General features: G+C 43.9%; 1 long non-coding RNA gene across 1 annotated transcript in view; it reads right to left on the reverse strand.

Annotated features, from left to right (window-relative positions):
* The window catches only part of LOC110358946 (uncharacterized), an 80433-nt gene that overhangs the window by 21402 nt on the left and 37892 nt on the right, over positions 1 to 21139 (reverse strand). Inside the window, exons 11-17 of the long non-coding RNA XR_010466528.1 lie at positions 15417 to 15506; positions 11149 to 11289; positions 8063 to 8866; positions 7172 to 7247; positions 5822 to 6087; positions 5461 to 5675; positions 207 to 5199 (exon numbers count right to left, since the gene is read on the reverse strand). This is a non-coding gene — a long non-coding RNA (uncharacterized LOC110358946). The remainder of the gene's footprint in view (positions 1 to 206; positions 5200 to 5460; positions 5676 to 5821; positions 6088 to 7171; positions 7248 to 8062; positions 8867 to 11148; positions 11290 to 15416; positions 15507 to 21139) is intronic.

Raw genomic sequence — 21139 nt, forward strand, 5'->3', positions numbered from 1 at the left:
CTACTGACAAAGTTCTCCCCTTTACATCCACCTTCTAGAAGTGAGACAAAGTTTAGAGTGCACGATTTTGGAAACTGGTTAGTCCATCACCTTCTAGAAATACAGAGCTGAAATCCACTTGCTGAACATCTGCACAGATTCATTAAGTAACCAATCACTTAGGAATATGGTGCCATATATATATATATATATATAGTTTCAAGTACCTGGAGGATGGTAGAGTGCATTCCTCCAATAGATCCAAGAATACCAAATATCCTGCACTGTAACGAGCTGAAGGAGAAAAATTACAAAAAAAATAAAAATAAAAATAAGCATCTCAAGTAAAGGTCTGGCAAATCTGTAACAGCACCTTCTCTTGAGTATCTGAGCTGGTAGTTTGCACATCCAGGTACAATCTCTGCAGGAACAGACCAAACCCTGAGCAGCAGCGCTGTATTTCACACTGCATGTGAAAACATCCCAGGGCCTGTTGCAGCTGTGCTCCCATCACTGTGTTCCCAATCACTTGTCAAGACAAAGAATTCAAGCTGCAGGGGTTGAGCTTGCTCCGAATCTTTTACAGGGGCTAAAATAAATCAGGTACCTTACTTTTTATAACAGTTATTCCTTACAATGCCAACATACACTGAAACTCCCTTACAAAACAGAGACTAAGTATAACTTAGCAGACACCTGGACAGCGAAATTGAGCTTTTCTACCTCCACAAACCTTTTAGCTCCTACTGGAACTTGCAGTGCCACAATAGCTACCAGCCTGTGAGGGTGCTCAGCGATGGAGGAAATAAAGCTAAGCCTTAAAGAAGGGTTTCACATGACTAAAGAATTAACGCCTCTCTTCCCATGCTCAGTGCAAATAATGCTGGGTTTAATGGGGACCCCTTGAGAGGGGAATCAATCCCACCCACAATAAATAAAGTGGTGCCGTTTGTACGTTAAAAGAAGAGCATTGCAAGCCAGTTACAGTAACGACCCATAAAACCGAAATCACAGGAGCAGGGCTTTACCTGCTCTGTGATTCATACCTCTCCACGTTGGTAAATAATGGGGACTCTTGCTGTTTTTTTATTTCTTGTGCAAGAGCTCCCATTATCAGAGCCAGAATTGAAAATGCAAAGTGAAACAGATGCCTGTCAGAGCCCTGGTACTATACCTCTCTGCACTTTAGGGGAAAAAAGGTATTATTTTACATTTAAGGAGTTGTCTATGCAATGTAATTGTCGCTAAAAAGTGAAACTGCTCAAAGGTCACCAGCCTTCACCCAGATCAAGACACAACAGTGTCACCCTGTGCTCATTTCAGTGCCAGAAGTGTAACAGCCTTGTCATATTTCAGCTGAAATGCCCCTTTCTCAGCTGGAGCTCAGTGGACAGCTAGAGCTCATCCCTGCTTTCCACAGTGACTTCCTGGAGATCCCCATCCAGGGGACCTCTCGCCTGTCTATGGAAAGGGGACAGAGTCCCAGGGCTCCTCCTTGCAGGGTGGACTTATTCTGTGTATTGACCTCAATTTTTACCATGCTCTGCAGTGCACAGCAAAGATAGCTTGAGTCTCCTCCAAACTAAAGAGCCCCAGCTCATCCTCAGCCTTTCCTCACACAGGAGATGCTCCACTCGCTTAATCATCTTTGTTGCCCTGCGCTGGACTCTCTCCAGCAGTTCCCTGTCCTGCTGGAACTGAGGGGCCACAGCTGGACACAATATTCCAGGTGTGGTCTCCCCAGGGCAGAGCAGAGGGGCAGGAGAACCTCTCTGACCTACTGACCACCCCCTTCCAATCCACCCCAGGTACCATTGGCCTTCCTGGCCACAAGGGCCCAGTGCTGGCTCATGGTCACCCTGCTGTCCCCAGGACCCACAGGTCCCTTTCCCCTACGCTGCTCTCTAAGTCACGTGTGATCTATGGTGATGGTATGGTATACATAGCTTTTTGACATCTATCGGTGATGCAAGCAAAGCCTCCAACTGATGTTGGAGGTTATATGAAGGCAGGAAAGAATATCTTGAGCACCAGTTTTGGGGTGGATGAGTGCCTGCTGCAGGCTCTCTGCCACCTGGGTTTGGGGGTTGTTTCTGAAGTGGCGTTACTTGACTCACTGGGATTTGTTGCACTTTTGTCAGCCCATCAAACTTAACTGACTAAAATACATCCATGAAGTACAGAGTCTGATTCAGCAGCTGTAGCCCTTGTAGAGATAAAATAAACATCGCAAAAGTGTTCCTTTTAAGGGCTTTTCATAAGTAACCAAAGAGTACATGAAATTATAAAACTGAAAAAACAAAATGCCCCAGAGACATTTTCATGGTTACCTTGCGTGCATTAAAATATATAATAAGGTTTTATGAAATAGGCTGTATTGCTCCTCCAGACATTCCCAATGTGCAATAGGGCTCATTTGAACTGGAAAAAAGAAAAGTCTTGGAATCACTCTAGACATAATCTTGGGGATTTTCCAGTAAATTCAATTTATTTTGGACTTTGCATGTGGGCCTGGTTGAGCTTTGGAAGGTTCACGAGAATTTTTTGGAACCTCTGTGTTAGATTTTTATCTGTTAACACAAGTGGGAGCCTGAAACAGTTGCATTTATAGCACGAGATTCACTTCAGCCTTACATCTGGATGTATTAATCAAGATCATATTCTGGCTCCATCCATAAATGTTTTCCTTTTTTTCAAATGTAGATGAGAGGGAAAAACAGCATTACAGCTCTTCATGTCCGTTGTACCCAAATCATATTTATGTTCCAAAAAAAGGAAAAATCAGCAAAATATTTTATCCTCTTTTAACTTGCTTAAGTTTCCCATTTAAGCCACTTAAGATCTTGGCTCATATCATGGAAGAAAGGAGATTTCCTTCCAGTGGCCACAAAAACTTTGGAGATGGTTGCATTTTCTACTTCATTTCTACCAGAGATGTTTTCTCAGCTTTGCGGCAGTGACATCTCTCTGTCATATTGCAAGGCTTTTTCTTTTATATACTCAAATACAGAGAGGTAGGCAAAGCACGTGAGCACCGCAGGAGCTCAGAGCCTGAGGGAGCCTCAGGAGATCCCCTGGTTTATTCTCTGGCCCCAGGGCAGGATCAGTCCTGCCTGCAGCATCCCTGACATGTCAGCCACACACGTCTCCGCTCAGACCACAGGGAAGGGCACTGAAATTCAGTGGAGTGCACCAGGATCCAACAACAACCACTATTAATTTGAAAATGTAATTATCGTTAGCTGGGATTGTTTCATTGGAGATCTCTTTTAAAAGCCTGAGTATGAGACCAAATTATTGCTAGCTCAGCCCAAGTGAGCAGAAATGGGGAAACCTTGGTATTGTTATTGCATTCTGGTTTTGTACAGGAGAAGATGTACAGATGTACAGGAGAAGTAGTAAATGGCTGTGTAAGAAGTAAAAGTAGTAAATTCCCTGTGGGTTTTTTTTCCACTTTTTTTCCTCAGCTATAGAATTTCTGCATCCCCTTTGGCTAAAACAAGAATTGAATCCCTGGAGACTGAGGTAACTCAACAAGCAGATGGATCACCTCAGAGTGAAAGACAAGCTGATCAAATCACCTGTTAGTCAATTAAAGTTCATTTTCCTTTGCTGGATGTAGTTTGCAATTATGCTTGATGACTGGAGTTTCACTTTGATACCAAGTTTGGGCAGGATGCCCCCCTTGCAATGGTTAGCCCAAAAGGCTCTCCATAGGGTGCCAGATACCTTTAAACTCCCCACTGATGCCTTTGCGCAAATAAAATTGCTTTTCCAGCAGGCAGGCTGCTAGAGAGCTGGGTCTGACTGTCAGGTGTCTGAAGATGTGAATATATTGCCATGGTTAAGAACCAATGTGATTATGCAAAATTCAGCTCTGTGCATGTCTGGAAGTGCACGCGGGTGTGCAGATGAACCGAGCGCAGTCGCTTTCCCTGAAACGTGACTGCTTTCTCTAAGATAGTGAAAAATTTCTGCTGTCAAATAAATGCTCACAGAGTGCTAACGGAAAGTGGAATCTGAGCAGAAATTAAGGTTCAACCAGATTGCACAGGCTGGATCCTTAGTTGGTATAAATCAGTGCCTACAGTGGATCTGACTGCTACTCTACTCTAAGCTAGGCTTATCCATCCTGCTGTAGTTCTTTCCGCATGCCCACCAGCACAGAGGTTGGATGAATGTCTGCACAATCAAGATCCATCCCATTACTATGCTGCCTGCAGACAGGGCTCCAAAAATACAATACTTTGTATGTCTCAGAGCAGCCTGGAGTCAACACAAGCAAAGGTTCCTTTCCAGGCCACACTCACTCTCATGAACAAAACATAGTTGCGGCAGGTCTCGAGGGGTAGTTTTTGTCTCCTTCCCAGCTTTCTTCCTCCTCCAACCACGCTCCCCATCTTCCTCTCCAAATATGCCTTGGTGGGATTAAGACAGCCCTGACGACTCAGAGAGTACATGGCCTTGAAAATTCAATGCTGATTTTAAGAGATACTGAGAGGCAGAGCAAGTGTGAGGAAGAAGGTGAGTCTGAGGAGAACACAGATAAAACAGGCTCCTCTCAGCAGCACTTTGAAAAGAAATGACTTTCCAAAATCTCCCCATTGCCGAAACACGAGTGTTTCATGCTGGTGGATGTGACAGTCCATGAGAATGAGAGGGAAAGGGAACGTGACATGAGCTGAGGGACCAGGAGCTGCGGCAGCCTAACAGGTGTAAAATGAGTGAAAGACGCCAGCGGGAAGAGAGGGGATGGGCTGTGATGTGCCAGGATGATGTGCTGTTTCATGGAGAGTTTGCTCCGCTGAGCAACCACCACACGGGCACCTGCTGCTCCCGGGAACTGCACACAGCAGGTGGCAAGGTGGGATGGGGACAGGGAAGTGAGAGGACAAGTGGGGCAAGCTCAGAGGTCCACATTGGCTCCAGACGGTGGGGTGCACATGGGAGGATGTGGGCATCACTGTATACCTGCAGAGATCTGTTCCACCTTTTGAAGTGGGATGTTTCGTTCAAGCAAAGAAAGGGAAAGGTGGAAACAGCATGTCTGGGATGTTTGGAGCTGTGGAAGCACCCGCCTTGCCAGCAGCGAACAGCAAGAGGGAGCAGTAATTATGCACAGTGCTCTTCAGCGTGAAGCGACCTCTGCACAGAGAGAGCTGGTGGCACACAAGCCCTCTCCAGATAACATCTCTGGTTTTCCATCTGTAGCAGCCCAGCCTGTTCAGTGAAAGATATTTTGTGAGACAAAACCAGAAGGGGACAATGGCAGATTGGCTCCTACATTCACCGCAGTGAGACGTTCTGCCTGGAGCCACCCCATTGCAGACCCAGTAACAGAGAAGTGGGAATGAATTATGAGACCACAGCACCTTCCCCAAAGCTGCTACTGCCCAATGTCTCATGTGCTCCAGCTCAGAAAATGCTGGAACAAACCCTCCCCTCTCCTTCAAATAGGAGTCAAAAGATAACTTTGACTACCTGATGACTGATTCAGAAGCATATCAGTTTTAGAAAACTTTCCAGGGTCAATAAAGATGAGACATCCAGTGAAGGGATTGGTGGTGAAGTCCTGGTTCCTCAAGGGTTAATGGCTTCTTCACACAGTGCTCAGGAGGGCCGGGATTTCATGCTGTATTTCCAGGGTCTGAAATACTGTCTCATTATTTCTGTGATCCAAATACTGTAACAGAAGACTAACAGCAGCCAGAAAATGGATCTTAGTAGCTACTGACCATAAACAAAGTGAAATAAATACTTCTTTTCCTTTAGGCAGGCAAACAATCCATAAGCATTCAGCCAGCCGAGGCTCTGCTCAGCTCACAAATGTCAATGAACATACTATGCCCATTTGTCGCCCAGCTGCTTGCTCTCTGTTCTGAATTTCCTCTGCTCTCTGGCTTGCCATGGGACTCCCCAGTCCTGTTACACTCACACTGATGCTCCAGGACAGTCACCAGGAATGGGACTCTTCCTCCAGCCCCCATGGCTAGATGTGAATTAAATGAACTTCAAATTCCCATCTGTTCAGGAGTTTCAACTTTCTTCTGGAAGTAGCTCTGGAGAGAAACCCTGAACTGCCCAGATCCCTGCAGAAAGGGGTCAAACCTGAGAGAAGCAGAACTGCATTTTAATCATACAGAAACGGCTTTTGCACCAGTCTGGGATCCCTCTCCAAGTTACCCAACCTTCCTGGTGTGTGCTCTACCTCTGACAGCCCCTTTCTGCTATTTAGCTCAGTACTTTACTGTGCTGATGCATCCCAAGAGCTTTTAAAGGCATAAGTAAATATTTGTAGACTGTTTCATCCTCCTTACAATGAGAATTCCAAGGGTTATCATACAAGTCTGTCCAGATTTACATATTGTTTCATACCATGCTTTCTGTGTCTCTAAGTGCTGCTGTCACGGTGTGAATCGATCGAGTCTTACAGCATCATTTCAGGAGGTATCATTAACCCACCCACTTCACAGTGCTGCTTTAAGGCACAGGGTGATTACTTGACACACCCAAGAGAACAAGTTGGTATCTGAGGTAAAACAACTCAGTAATCTCAGTGCCAGACTCCAGCAGATATATATTTGATGCGGTGTGCATTAATGCAAAATTAATAGATATCCATCACTGTGCAGCAGCATTTGCTAACGGTATTATATAAGCTGGTAAATAATACACAACACTAATACGTACATGATTTTTGACAGCCAAATGCTCTTCAGGTGACAATAACACCTGCCAATAGAGAATTTGTCTCTCTAATTCCAAATAATGACAATTAAAGGAGATATATAAGGAACTGACAGCTCAGCTTCCGAGACTGGACTGTTCTCATTTAGATACAGGTCAAGACTCAATCAATTTATAAGGGATTCTTTGTCTTGTGGGATTCTTTGTCTTCAGGCTGAAAGGGAAGACAAGGGGAAGAAGACAACAGAAAATGCCATCGGGTAAAAATAAAAATTAAGATCTTGGGGTTTTTACGTATGTTTTATTTTTCCTTGGCATCAAGCTCTAAGCTTGGCCATGTTCTCCCCAGTACATACATCCCAAGCAGTCTCACTGTGCTCTTTCCATGGGTTTAGTCATTATCTCATCTGAAAGTGAAACTGATAACTTGTCCTTTCAGCCTTCCTGACCATCAGCAAGGGGCCTTAAATATTGGGGAAAGCTCTTTTCTCTATTTGTATCACACCTTTGGCTTCTACAGGTTCCCAGCATCTCATGCCCCCTGTTGCAGCGGTGATCCTCCTTCTCCAACATGTGAGCACCTTCAGTGCAAATGAAACAAGAATTCAGTATTTTCACCAACAAAGACCTTGCAAATCTTCATTTTATTATGCACTTCAGTTTTCTAAATGCACAAGGGAACATACTTCATGTAGTTTCAAGACAGAGGAAAATCCTCAACAGAGTTTTCAAATCCCAGCTCTAAAACAAGGTGCAGCTTCTAAAAGGAGAGATTGCTAGGTGTATTTTTTTCTGTTAGGATGAGTAAAACAACATATTTCTCTTTATCCTCTTTCCTGGAAATTTAAACATTGTTTTGCCTGAAGTCTTTCCTAACCAAGTCAGCTGGGGGCAAGAACCTGCTGCAGCAAATTTCAGCCCAAATACTTAAAGTCTGGTAGAATCACAAAGAGCTTGCAGTGAGATGTCAGGGGCTCATTGACAGGTAACAGCCCTGCACAAAGAAGGGCTGAATAGTTGATGGAGGCTGGAAGATAGAAGTAAAATTAAAGATTGATTTTTGTCAGTAATTATAAAGGGTCAGAAATGATTCACCTAAAAAGAAGGATGTGATTGAGGACAGCGTAGTAAACAAATTAATTTGACATCTAGTTATTACATTTTAAAAATACAACAAACGAAATACAGATTAAATAAACCTCAGCTGACCCAGCTCCCTGGCTGCTTGTGTTTGACTTGCCAATAAATAACAAAATCCATCAGTAAAGCTTGTTCACCCATTTCTACTTCAGGTACTAATTTCAGCCCAAAGATCAATTCCTGACACTTAATTAGGTGAATTGAGGAAAGAGATGTTTCTACTGATCGAAAAGTCACAGGAAGGAAAAGCTAATACCATTATTCTTCTATGTAGCTGGAAGAAGCCTTGTAAGATGTGGCAGGTCTGGGATGCAGGCTGGGAGCCACAGCATCCTGCAGCACTCACTACATGAAAATCCACAGCTGGCAGCTGTAGCATCGCACCCAGCGCTGTTGGACCTCACCTGCTACACAGGGAAAGATAAAGGTCAGAATACTTTACAGCCAACAGCTGCGAATGTAAATGATCAGAAAACAATTCTTAAATTGGAAACATCAGCTCCTGGGGGAGGGTTTGGTTCTCCTCTTTCATGGTGCAAGGTGGTAAATACTCTGTAGTTAAAAGACATCAGCTAGGTTTTACCTAACTACTCCCCCACTTTAGTAGGGATGTACCAAATGTGGTATTTCAGGCTGACTCTGACGCAACTGCACAGACAGGGTCCAAGCAGCAGATTTTCAAAAGCATTTAAAACATTGATTCCCTTTTAAATCAATAGGACTTGGGCACTGAAATATTTGAAAGGTCTGAGCGTTGGCCTATAGTATTTAGCGAAATCACAGCAAGTTCAAGTAAGCCAAGCCAGCACTGGAAGATTTTGGGGAAGATGGAGTAAGAACCATGCTGTATTTATACTATTAACAGCTTTTCAGTCTGCACAGGCTTGGTGGGACTTGAAAACAAGCAGTTAAGCAGATGCAGCCCAGGCGTTTTGTTCTGAGAGCGCAGTCAGCTCACGTCCTTCCAGCCCTGCGAGCACCGGCAGCGATACAGCAATTACCGCAATACTTACACATCCTCGCATCCCACCTTGGGATCTGGAGAGAGGGATGGAGCTCCCTGCAAACGACAAAGTATCATTATCCCCAGGGTGTAGATGGAGAAACTAAGAGATTGTTACGGGCCCACAATCACATCGCACCAAACAGTGGCAGCAGGAATAGAAACTGGCTTTGCTCAGCGGCTGTTTGCACAGGCTCAGAAACCAAACACTCTTTCTGAATATCCTAATGTTTGGGGATTTCATTCCAACCAATGCCTATGAATATCTTTTTATTTCAGTGAATAAAGTCCCTTTTCTCATTTTAGTGAAGAGTTCCAGTGGTAGTTATCATATGTTTGTATTATTTAGAGAAAACTAGTGAATATGGAGAAAACAGCAAGGTTACCATATTCCAAATTCCAGTGTCCTACAAATATAGAAACTATGATTATCCTAGGTCTGATTCAGAATACATAAAGATGATCAGATCTCAGTTAAAAATGTAAAAACTTTCTCAGCTTGAGTGTACATCATTACACCCGGCTTCAAATCTGTATCTCTTTCCCTATGAGTGATAACTCTGATATTCCCAAAGAAGAAGGATGGATTTACACAGTGCTTAGAGAAGAGAAACCTGAGAAAAACACCCTGGATCAGGAATAGATACGTCTGTGTCAGCAGACAGAGCTTATTCAGTGAATATTTTGTAACCCAGAGTTATTTGCGCCACTCTTCTGGAGCTGTCCTTAGTAAATCACACGTTCCATGCTAAGGCTACAGCTTATTGATCATAAATGCAATCAAAGCCACGATACATCCCTGTAACTGCAGTGGTCAGTCTGCTGGGACGATTAATTAAGCTTGATACTGTACATATTCTTCATGCACAATTATACAACTGCCTTGTCAAAAAAAATCTGTCCAGCATTTCTGGCTGCAAAATATTAATAATGGTGAGATCTGTGGGTAAAAGATTAAGCTAAAAGGCTGCTTAAAATCAGAAAAAAATCACATGAAATGCTGCAGACAAGAGCATCCACTGAAGTCCTAGGATCCAGCTCTACACAGAAGTGCCAAACTAACTTAAATTGGAGGATCACATCATAATCCCATATAATTAATGTTTGTCATCTTGCTGTAAACTGCCAGATTATCATTAGTGCATCTTTTGTATTTCCAGGAGAAACTCATTACTCAGCGAGTGAAACGTTAGGAAATTATTTACAATTATGCTGCCGAGAGCAGTAGGCTAATTCCATCTACTAATTAGCACCACTTACATAAGTATAGGTAGAGTGCTATAAATAATAGCGGTAATGTGTGCCACGCTGGCACCAGCTCTCTGGGTCTCCGTGCAGCAGTGGAAGCTGCCCCCTCTGCTGGCCTTTTAATGGGATTTTACTCAAACCACAAGAAAGGCTCCTAAAAATTATTCTTTGCCTGGGGTGGAGAGATATGGAGTGACTTGCAACGCAGGTATTTCTAACCTCCTTTTGTAGTGGGCACCTTAACTTAAACACCAGCTGATGCTTCCCAGCCTGCTTGGCACTGCTGGGAGAAAACTCCTTCTGTAGGGGCCTTTAGGGGAAGCAGGGTTGATAGGGGGAAAAAGGATCCTTGGCTTTGACCTGGAAGGTGTTGTGCGGGTTCCAGGCAGGAGCCACTAAAGTGTTGAGATTTTGATGGATTTTGTGCCGCTGGTGGCTCCAGTCTCCTTAACTCAGCCATTGAAAGGGACAGAGCGTTGCACATCCCTTTGTACTGCACTATTGGTGGTTTGCATTAGCAGCAGTTGGGTTTAACGTTCAATAATGGTTAGAAATTGGAAAGAAAAAAACCCAAAACAACAAAACAAAATAAAACAACAGTAATAAAAACCCATAAAAGAAACAACCCCCCATTCACACAACAAAACCCAAACAAACAAAAAAGCCCCAAACCAAACCAAAACCAACCGAACGACAATCCAGTTCCTACAGCAGGAATCTGCCTCTCTTCCAGCTGCATCAACTAATGCAAAGGCTGGGGAGATTTGTCCTGTTTAACCAGCACACAGGTGTATAAAACTTGTGCCTGCGTGAGACCTGTGCAAACTAACAGCATTTGTAGTACCTTGTTTTAATCGGACCTCCACAAACCTACAGTGATGCTACACGACCTCTTAGCTTTCATTCTTCTCCCTCCATGAATCCTGCTCCTCTACAGTAACCTTGATTTGGCAGGGACTCACCTTAACATACATCGCAACATACACCTCAGTCTTTTCCTTGGTGATACAGGGATTGACTAGAAACATGCATTTGTGCGTGAAATAACGAAAACCAGACTGGTGCTATTTTAAAAATGGAGAAGGACTTACCTTCCTCAGGAAAGCGTTCCAGGCTGTGGACCTTCCATGGACAAAAGCAGGTCAGAAACAGGCCAGGTGGACCTTCTTTTGGTGCTGTGTAGAGCCAGGCACCTTCCCAGGATGCTGGGTCCCTCTCAAAGGCCTTGATGCCTAGAAACAAAGAATGTAAAGCTCACAAGCTTCCTTGGGTCTAGACTAACAAATTGACACCTGTTGGGTGGGGTGGGGGAAGGAAGGAAAATGGAAAAAGGGAAAAAGGAAAAAGGTCAGTGCACACTTGAAATGTCATCTTTTCATCAAAGCCAGCATTATTTCACATGTGATTTCTCTTCCCAATGACTTTAGGGACATCTGGGATGTTAGAGAGGGAAGACAAATGGTGGTGTAATGCCAAGGCATGCACAAAAAAACTTCTAGTCCGGACAGCGTTTTTCATTAAGTCATTAAAATATGCAGAAATGAACAGCTGCCATCCTATAACACTTTAAATATTAGTGACATAATAAAACAGTTATTTTCATTGTTTCATATGGTTTTCAGTTTGCACACTTAGCCACAGCCAGAATTTCCTGACTAAGAGTGTGGAATTGGCCAACAGCTTCAGCCAAACTGTCTCAGATGTTAGATTCCTTATTACAATGTTCCCAGCACCAACTGCCTGGAACCGTTTAATAAGATGGAATTGCAGTTTGAATGACACACATAATCAAAATTTTCATTTGTTTTCTGAAATAAAATCCATCTAATCTCCAGCAGAAGAGAATGGAAGTGGTTTTGAGGCAGGCCGTTCTTGTTCCAATATCAATTTAGATGCAATTTGAAATATCGGATTTGCCTTAATGGATCATCAGGTCTTAATATATAGGGGAAACGAAGGTATAAGAAGGGTTATTGAATGAGCAGGAAAGGCTATACTAAAAGACAACAAAAAATAAGAGAGGGAAAACAAAAGATATATTCCTGTCACTGTAACTAGAAACAATTACTACATACGATGAGATTTTTCAAAATCCTTTGGTAACTTGCTATATCCAGACCACTTTCCTGCTGTGGCAGGACTGTTCCCTATAGGCCATGGTCCAATCTACCAGGTGGTTTTTCAATAATTCATGCAAGACATCAGAATGCACCTTACATGGTTATTACATCACTCCAATCTCCAAGATGAGCTCATATAGTTTTCATTATAGGGAAAAGCCTCCATGCAAAGTGACTTGCTTGAAGAAGCAGCCAATAGGAATAGTTTATTGCTTTTGCTGCTGTTATAAAACATATAACATCAAATGTTTCCAGCTCGGTACTCTTTCTTTTCCTCATCAGCGACATTCTCCAAGAAAAGCTGGTTTCTTCTTCCAGCACTGAAATCCCAATGTATGGGGTGGGTTTGTTTGTTTGCTGTGTGCTCACTCTCCTATGTCATCTCAACTTTTAACTAAACACATTCTTAGGGAACAATGTATAACAAAAAAGCATACATCTCTCCCACCCCACACATTTATCTAGTTCACATGCCTGTTAAACTGGTGCATTGCCCATCACAAACATGGAACCTATAGTAGAAAAGTCCTCAAGGGAGCACAGGCTGGCACTTCAAACCATTGGTTCCCCACTGCAAAGCCTCACAGTTTGGTCCATCAGCCTTGACCATCCGGTAGTTGATGTTGAAAGACATTGGCAGTTCTGCTGGCACAGGGATGCCGGATGAGCTCAAACCCCAGCTGAAGGGCAGTAGGTTTGTTCATACTGGGTCAGTCTTAAAAGCAGCAGCAATATCCCTGGGACCAATCTCTCCTAGAAGTCATTCCTAAAGCTCTCCAGACCCTCAGCTCTTCCAGGTATTCAGCACATTCCTTGTGGCGCAAGAAACCTTAAAAGAGAGTTTACAAGGCTATGTGTTTGCCCTCGCACTCACTGGTGCTGCTAATCCTCGCTCTTTCTTGCAGTGGCATCCAGCTCCTGGTTGAACTCCTCCTTTCCATATGCTCTGTTGTTCCTTGTTGGAAAGATGCCCAGAATCCCCAGATTCTTCCTGATAATTTTCTTCCCTGTGGGGCATTTTCTTGATTTGGTACAGATTAATAAAACTACATTTGCTGATAGCTCCCACTTCTTCATTCTTCCTCAGCCCGTATGTCCCACAGTTCATCAGTTTGCATGGCCATTGGGCCCTATTACATCTGGTGTGGGAAACCCATTGTTAAAGGTGGCAATAACAGAGCAGGAGCTACATCTGTATCCTGAAAATTATGTGTGTGGCAAATAAAAGCACCACCTGGGTGAGGACCAGACCCCACATCCCTCATTCTGAGTCCCAGCACAGGCTGCATGTCAGCCCAGGACTTACCGACGGGGCCAGTAAAGTTTTTGCCAAAAGCCTCTGGGAAAAGCCTCTGGCCAGTGGGAAGCAGCTCTGAATGCAACGAGTTGTACTTACACTCTGTCTTGATATGTCAAAGGCAGAAATGACTCTGATTTGATCCTGCTCACAGCATTCCCTCTGGGTCAATGGATATCAGGATTTGCTTTGCTGAGCATCAGGGAAGAAAGCCTGGGCTTTGAAATTACCTTTATATAGATGTATACGACCAGAAATATACAGATGTAGACAGATGCACATCTGGGGCTTTTTCCTTGCAAACTTTAAAGTCATCACAACACTTTGTTTATGTCAAATTCAAAGAGCAACAGTTCGCTGTTATTTTATTTTTATTCCTTCTTATTTGATTTTGTATTTCCAGCATGTTACAAATCACCAGCTTACACCAGGGTGTAAGCCATAGAAGTATTGCCTCATTGCACACACAAATGTTTCAGATTAAAATTATAGGCTAGTGGCATATATGAAAGGCAGATTATAATTAGTATCTAGACTCTTGGGTGATGAATAACAACAGAGCATTATATACCATCAGCTTTGCTCTGTGTTGCAGGTCAGAAGTTAATGATCCAAGTAATGCCATTCAGCACAAGTGCTGCGGGACCGGATGCCTGTTGTCACATCTCCAAGATAACAGGTGACATTGCTTCTTGCGCTTCACCCAAAAATGAAGGCAGGACATGAGGGGTGCTAGACAGACCACTCCATAGCATGGAGACTAAGGAGGTCTATCTCTGGCTTCTGCATGTCAGGAGGGATGAAGTAGAGAGAAAGGCAGGTAGAAAGCTGGCAAAGAATGAGCGGATAGCTGTTAGAGTCGGGAATTTTTCAGTTAAAGAGGGTTTTCCAGGAAAATACCCATCTCTTGAAATTGAAACATAGAAACATTCAGAGAACTTTTTGCCGGGATGGAAGGACAAGAGGTGGGAGGGTGGGCAGGGAGACTTCCCAGGACTTTCCATGGAGCATCTATACAGGGAACAGACTGTCCCATGACTGATCATCTGCACAAAGCTGTGCAGGTTCCCATAGGCTTTAATCCTTGCTGATTTAAAAAGACAAAAATGAGCAGCTTGCCCAGAGAAATGGTGGATGCCCCATCCCTGGAGACATCCCAGGCCAGGCTGGATGGGGCTCTGAGCGACCTGAGCTGGTGAAGATGTCCCTGCTCATGGCAGGAGTGGCACTGGATGAGCTTGGAAGGTCCCTTCAACCCAAACTATTCTATGGTTCCAACTTGATAACAATGAGGAGATTTAGCACCAGGAAGACCTTCCAGTACAGGGACTACTGTGGACTCATCCCCGTGGCAGCCCTCTCCACTGCATGCATTTAGACACTGACCAGTGTCACTGTAAGCCTTGCAATGTTATTGTTTTCACATGTGTTTCTCATCTGACCAAACATTTAAGAAGCTCCAAATTCTGTTTAAATGTATAGTTCACTGTTCACTGGCATGTTGCTCCCAACACTTAGGCTACATTAAAAAGCATAACATACATACTCATGTAAGTATATATATATATAGCCATATGTGTGCTCACGACACACATACACACACAGGAGCGAACATTTCGATAGCAAAACCACCCTGATTCTCATCTGTCAGTAATTCTGCCCTCCAGGGCAGCATATGTGCTGACAGTGAGAAGATTACAAAGGTGATTGAGCTTTGAAATGTATTGTTACTCTCTTCAATAGTGCTGATTGGCAGCGGTGATTAAATGACTCAGGCAAGGGGAAGCGGTATGAGAGGCTGACCAGGCAGATCATGGATGCAATCAGCTTAAGCATCTGAGAATAAGTGCTGGTTTTCTTCTTGAACAACTCTGGATGGAGCCAGGTGAGGATATGCATCCCATGTGGCTGGAGTTTGGTTATTTCTCAGTTCTTTTCTTACCCCATCTGGTGGTTTCAGGGAAAAATCCAGGTGCTAAGTCTTTATCACCACCACAACTTGAGTCACAGGTCACTGTCACACCGTCTTAGCCTGCAACAGAGCCAGCACTCTTTCTTGGTATTAAAGCATCTTAAACTAAGACTTTAGCTTTACCCTGAAGACAACTGAATTAATAAATTCCAGCTTGGTATTGAAATAAAGCTCACTTTCTCCTAGGTGGGTCAAAAATGCACAATCTATATCGGCTGTTCTGTTCCCATGAATTCTATTACAATACGTCGCAAAGGGAAAGATTACAGGGAAGGCAGAGCCAGCAGCATGCCTTGCTTTATGAGGGAGAAAAACACACACACACACAATTTATTTTTCATTGCTTTATGATGAATACGAATTCAATTACATGCAGAAGAGAACGGCAATAGTCAGTTGGAATTATACTCAGCTAGTAGCGAATATAATGGCTTTTAACAAGTAGAGCTTATCATCAAGGTTCAGACAAGCTTGAGTCCATGTTGCACCTGATGAACCTGCACAAGGAGACAATGGCTATCACAGCTGAGAATTCATCTCTCATCTCCACAGCTGGAGGAGGGAGGGGGAAGCATGTTAGTGGAGCCTTCTGGTCATTGCCAGCCTTCCAACCACACGTGTCAGGACAACAGCCATACGGGCACCAGGGAGCAGAAGGACCATCCATCAAAACATGAGCACATGCAACAAAAGCAACGCAGAAACATGCTTGTCTCTAGTCTTGTTTCTGTCATTTTTCCCACCAGACAAAACACCCGTCCTGTCCCTGGGTAATGCGTCCAACAGCCTGGTTCAGCTTTGCCCACAAGGCTCACAAGCTCAGAAACCACGTGTACAAAAACCAGCTCAACCTTCTGCCTCGATTCAGCCAGACATTTGGGAAGTGCCTGTACAAATGGCATCACAGCACCCAAGCACCACATCACACACCGCATACATATGTCTACATCTCTCTATATATATATCTGTGCCTTTTCACTTATAAGGCTGAAACACTCAAACAATGACCACCCACGCAGAAGCTGAGTTCTTTAAGGAGGCCTTTTAAGCCCCTTTTAGTCCTTCCAATTGAGCAGAAAACCACAGTCATTAACGCATCTGTGCTTGGCACAAAGTGCCTCTTTGCACAGCTACACTGGAGCAGTGAGCAGCCTGCCTGGGGACCCACTGCACCCCTGGGAGTCCTCTGACAACCCCCGTGCTCTCAGGACACCCCTGCAATGCTCAGCAGCCCCCAAACCCTGGCCCCTCTGTCCTGCTCCCCAGAAACGGCAGTGGCTGCATTTCCCCAGCTGCTGCAGCATCAAAAGAAATCCTCAAGCACACGGGAGGAGGGACAGACAGTCACTATGTACTGTGCATTAGTCTCATGAACAGTGCAACTCTCCTCGGGTGTCACCAATGTTAGTACAACATCGATACATCCAGGTTTTATTTCTTCAAGGTAGCTCTCAGGTTATTTCTTGGGGTGCTTAGCAACTCAGAACAGTAATGTTAATGCAACAACGCAAGCAAACACCTCCAACCTTTCTCTGGCAGCAGGCGTGAAAAGATTATACATCTTTAGTCGCTGTTTAATAAAGCAGTACTAAGCAGCAAACTTGACTTTGCTTCTGCCTAAGACAGAAGCCCTGAAATCCTCCAGTAGTGTGTGCAAACACACATACGGGTGTTGTCTCACTGTGCAAACACTCACACAGGTGTGCCGCTGCCTGTCAAAGCTGCCTTTGAGCCAGACACGCCAGTCAGGCAAAGGGGAGAAACTGGGGGCACACAGGAGGGCTTGGGCAGCAATAAGCCGGATGAAGTTGGAAGATGTCGTGCGCTTTGTGTAGAAGATCCAGTTGTTAAAGCTCCACCAGCAGATGTGCTGGGCTGTGCTGCCCAAAGGAGGCTGGTGGGGACAAACTGCCCAGGAGAAGCTGTTCTACCTTCCTCTCTGCCTACAGGCAGCGCACACAAAGCTTTCCCCTGTTGCAAAAGCAAAATGTTATCTTGGAGCAACTGTCTGAAAAGGGACGATCAAGTGATACCCAATGACAAACATTTCAAATTTCCTTAGTGTTTTTTGTCAAAGCATTTCATGGACATTTGTGGGTTAAGCTTCACATCATCTTCAGCATGGAAGATAAGTGTTGCTACTCTTTAGAGACAGCACGGGCATCGAATTTCTTGGCCGAACTTATGGATCAAGACAGAGTGGAGCTCATACAAACCCCTGACATTTGCACTACTTCATCCCCATCTATCTGCTCCTTCTCATCAGCTGAGATGCTGCACCGTGGCTCTGAAACAAACCGACCGTTCTCTCACCCGCTGCCCTGAAAGTATTTTATTCAGTGCTGGAAACGCCATCAAGCTGGTGTATCCAAATTTGGGGAATTAAAGCAGGCTCTTTCATTTATTTAGAAAACATATTAATAATTATTACAATTATCACCTAAAATATTAAAACCTAAAAGATACTAACTTGGGGAGAATAGATGCTCATATTATAAAATAAGCGCAGTAGTCACACCTCTCCTCTAACAGCTGGATATCAGCTTCATTGGGCCATTTAAAATTCAACGCCAAGGTAAGACTTCCCACCGTGCTCCTGCTAGTACTGCTTTATTTACACAACTGGTACAGCAAGAGCACTCTGAGGGATTACCAGCAGCGAGCCCTAAGTAGCAGTGAAATCCTGCATCAATCTCTGCCTCCGTGTATTCAAATTCTTCCCTGTGAGCGGCCAGTTCACTAAAACGCTCTCTGCCCTGGAAGAGAAGGTGTTTAATCTCATTTCCATCCAGGTGAGGCTGAGGACCCCAGCCCAGCCCTGAGCCCTTTCCCAAGCCCTCGCTGCAGTGGAGTTAAGCAGAGCTGAGCTCTGCTGTGAACACAGAGACGGCACCGGCTGCGGGGCTGGAATCAGACTGCACCATTAGACAAAATCTACGGGCTTGAGTTCGGCCATCTGCTCACCGGGCTTGATTGAAAGTGCAGGAATTACATTAAATTACCTGATTATGTGAAGGCTGACAAATGATAGCAGATATTACAGCCAAGGCCAAACAAGAGCTTGGTTATTCCTGTCTTTACAGGAGGAGTAGGAATTTTGCCCTGTGATGACAAGCATTGCAAGTGTCTCCTCTTTTTTTTCTTTGTTGACTGAGGATGGAGAAGAAAACATACAAATTGCTCATAATAAGTGGAACACAAAGAAAAAGAGCCAGCTGTACTCACAGATGTTACAATACAACCAAAGGTGCTTCTCTATTTTCTCTCCTCCTAGAACAAGCCGTATACATCTAATGAATAATGCAAGCGAACTCCTCTATAGAATTAATAGCACGTAGTCCTTGACTTGCCTTTAATCATGCTCAGCACCCAGTGGGCCTGGGAAAGTCAGTGTTATTAATTTACCCAAACTCTGTGGTTGTCAGCCATCCCAACAGCTTTAGCACCACAGTTTTGGGAACAAACTCAGAACCCATGGGCAGCCCTACGAGCTTTGTTCCTCATCATCAGCAAAGTCTGTGTTAAAGTCAACTGACGTTTCACTTGAACATAACCAGTGTTTACAAATTATGAGCGTAGGAAAAGTCTCTGCTTAATTAGATGGACTCATTCAGCTTAATTTATGCCCAGTGATACTTCAGATTTGTATTTGTGCAAATTCAAGGAGATCCAGAGGATTTCACGCACTTAAAGCAGGTGAATTAGATGTAGATCTGACCCTATCAGTCTATAAGATGCATGGACACTATTTAATCCAAGTCTGTTAGCCACTTGTTATTAGCAGTGCAAATGGTATGGCTTCAAGTATCCATGTAAGCCTACAGCTCAAGGCTGAAATGCAGCCTTTTTCCAGAAACTAATGAATGCAAAAGTGTCTGTGAAGCTTTGCAAATTAGGAGATGAAAAGAGAAAAAGAGTTCAGATATGGCTGCGTCTGAAAATGACTCAGGATTTGCAAAAAAGGGTTTGTAAGTGGCCTCTCCTGATCTGGCTGGTGCTGGTTCAGAAGACAGGAAGGTGTAGTGCTGTGGGAGCTTTGCCTAAAGACAAAATAAATCAAGTATGAGTCATAGGCAAGTGTCAGAGAATATTGCAAACTGGAGTTCCCATCCATCAGAAAATCTGATTCCCTTAATGTGTTTTGTTTAGAAACATTTCTGCATACATAGATCAAAAAAGTTTGTTTTTTCTCTTGTTGAATTGTTATGGCAGCCAAGCAGCTTTCAACCCAAATACAATCTCCCAGGCTCAGAGAAGACCCTCAGAAGGACGGACATTTGTCTGTCCCTCTGTCCTGGCGAGGCATGGGAGCCACTGCGCTCTCCGGCAGCAGAACAGCACAAAACATCTGAACAACAGCTCCTGCAGGGCACAGAACCAGCTCTGGCAAACACAAGGAACATTGAATTAACTGAAAATGGCATGTTTTGATTAGGCTTACCATGCCAAGCTAGCTTGATCTGGGTCCGCTAGACTGGAATGATACGTTTCATTTAAATCTTTGTGATGGAAGAGAAACGTCTACTCATTGATTTGATTTAAAATCAATTTTTTTCCCCTAGAAAAATTGATCTTTTTACAGAAACTGCATTATCCGTATACACAAACACTTAAGCACCTCTAATTACCACGCGGTGGTGAGTTTGCTAACAGATTTCTTGTGAGCTATAGGACGTAATTCTCAATTACAGTAAAGTCATTTTACAGCCTCTTACTCCCTAGAGCCATAAAACAGGTGTAAAAATAGTTACGGAGAAACATTAAGAGCCCCCACCCAGAATACACTTCCGTTTGCAAAACTGTGTGGGAACATGAACTGCTACAGCTACATCTGATTATCCTGCAGGGGTTACCTGAACCCTGGGGATCCCTCCCTTTTCCTTATTTCCCTTCCAGGTGTCAACAGGAAGTTCAGAAAAAAAGAGCCCAAGTTGGAGGAAAGGGAAAAGGAGATCTTCAGTATGTCTTCAAAAAATACACATAAACCTTCCCACTCCCATGAGGACTTGTGTATTTGTCAACTGATCTTCATGGGAAAGCAGTAAAGAAGATTTCCGATGCCTCATACTGACATATATTCCCACTGAGGAACAAAGTTTGAACCAATTTCTGAATTTTAAAATTGTTGAGAGGAGGGATTATGACAACCAAGAATAACTGTGTGTGAAAGGAAATTGATTTCTAGTCTGCTAATAATTTATTTTACATTCTGCAGAAGCATATTCCAAAAAGCACATATTCTTGAGCAATAAACAGTTCCAAGGACTCTCCTCATTTAGTCTCCCCACAGCATTCTTTGGACTTGCTTAATTTCATAGCCCAAGGCTGCTCTGGGGTTTAGGTGAATTTCATATCCTCCCTGTTTAAGATGACAAGACATCAAAAAGCTGCAGTTGCCTCGTGCCAGTGCAGAGTATCCTACCAGTGATGGCTCCCAGTGCTCTCCCCTGCTTCTTAATAATAAATTTAATTTGGTCTGCACCTGTTGCATTCAGGTGTTTCCATATCCAGCCTGTGCCAAGACCCAAGGATCTTAAAAGGATCTTGCTCCACTGCAGCAGATGGGATTTGCAGTGCCACCTGCCCATAAGGGCAACGTGGATGTACAGATTTGAGTTCTGGGATGCTGCAGGCTGCCGTTCCCAGGACAGCTGAGCCAAAGTAAGTGTTAACATAGCTCCTGTGCTTCAATT

This window comes from Columba livia, chromosome 16, assembly GCF_036013475.1.
Source record: "Columba livia isolate bColLiv1 breed racing homer chromosome 16, bColLiv1.pat.W.v2, whole genome shotgun sequence".
NCBI classification, from domain to species: Eukaryota; Metazoa; Chordata; class Aves; order Columbiformes; family Columbidae; genus Columba; species Columba livia.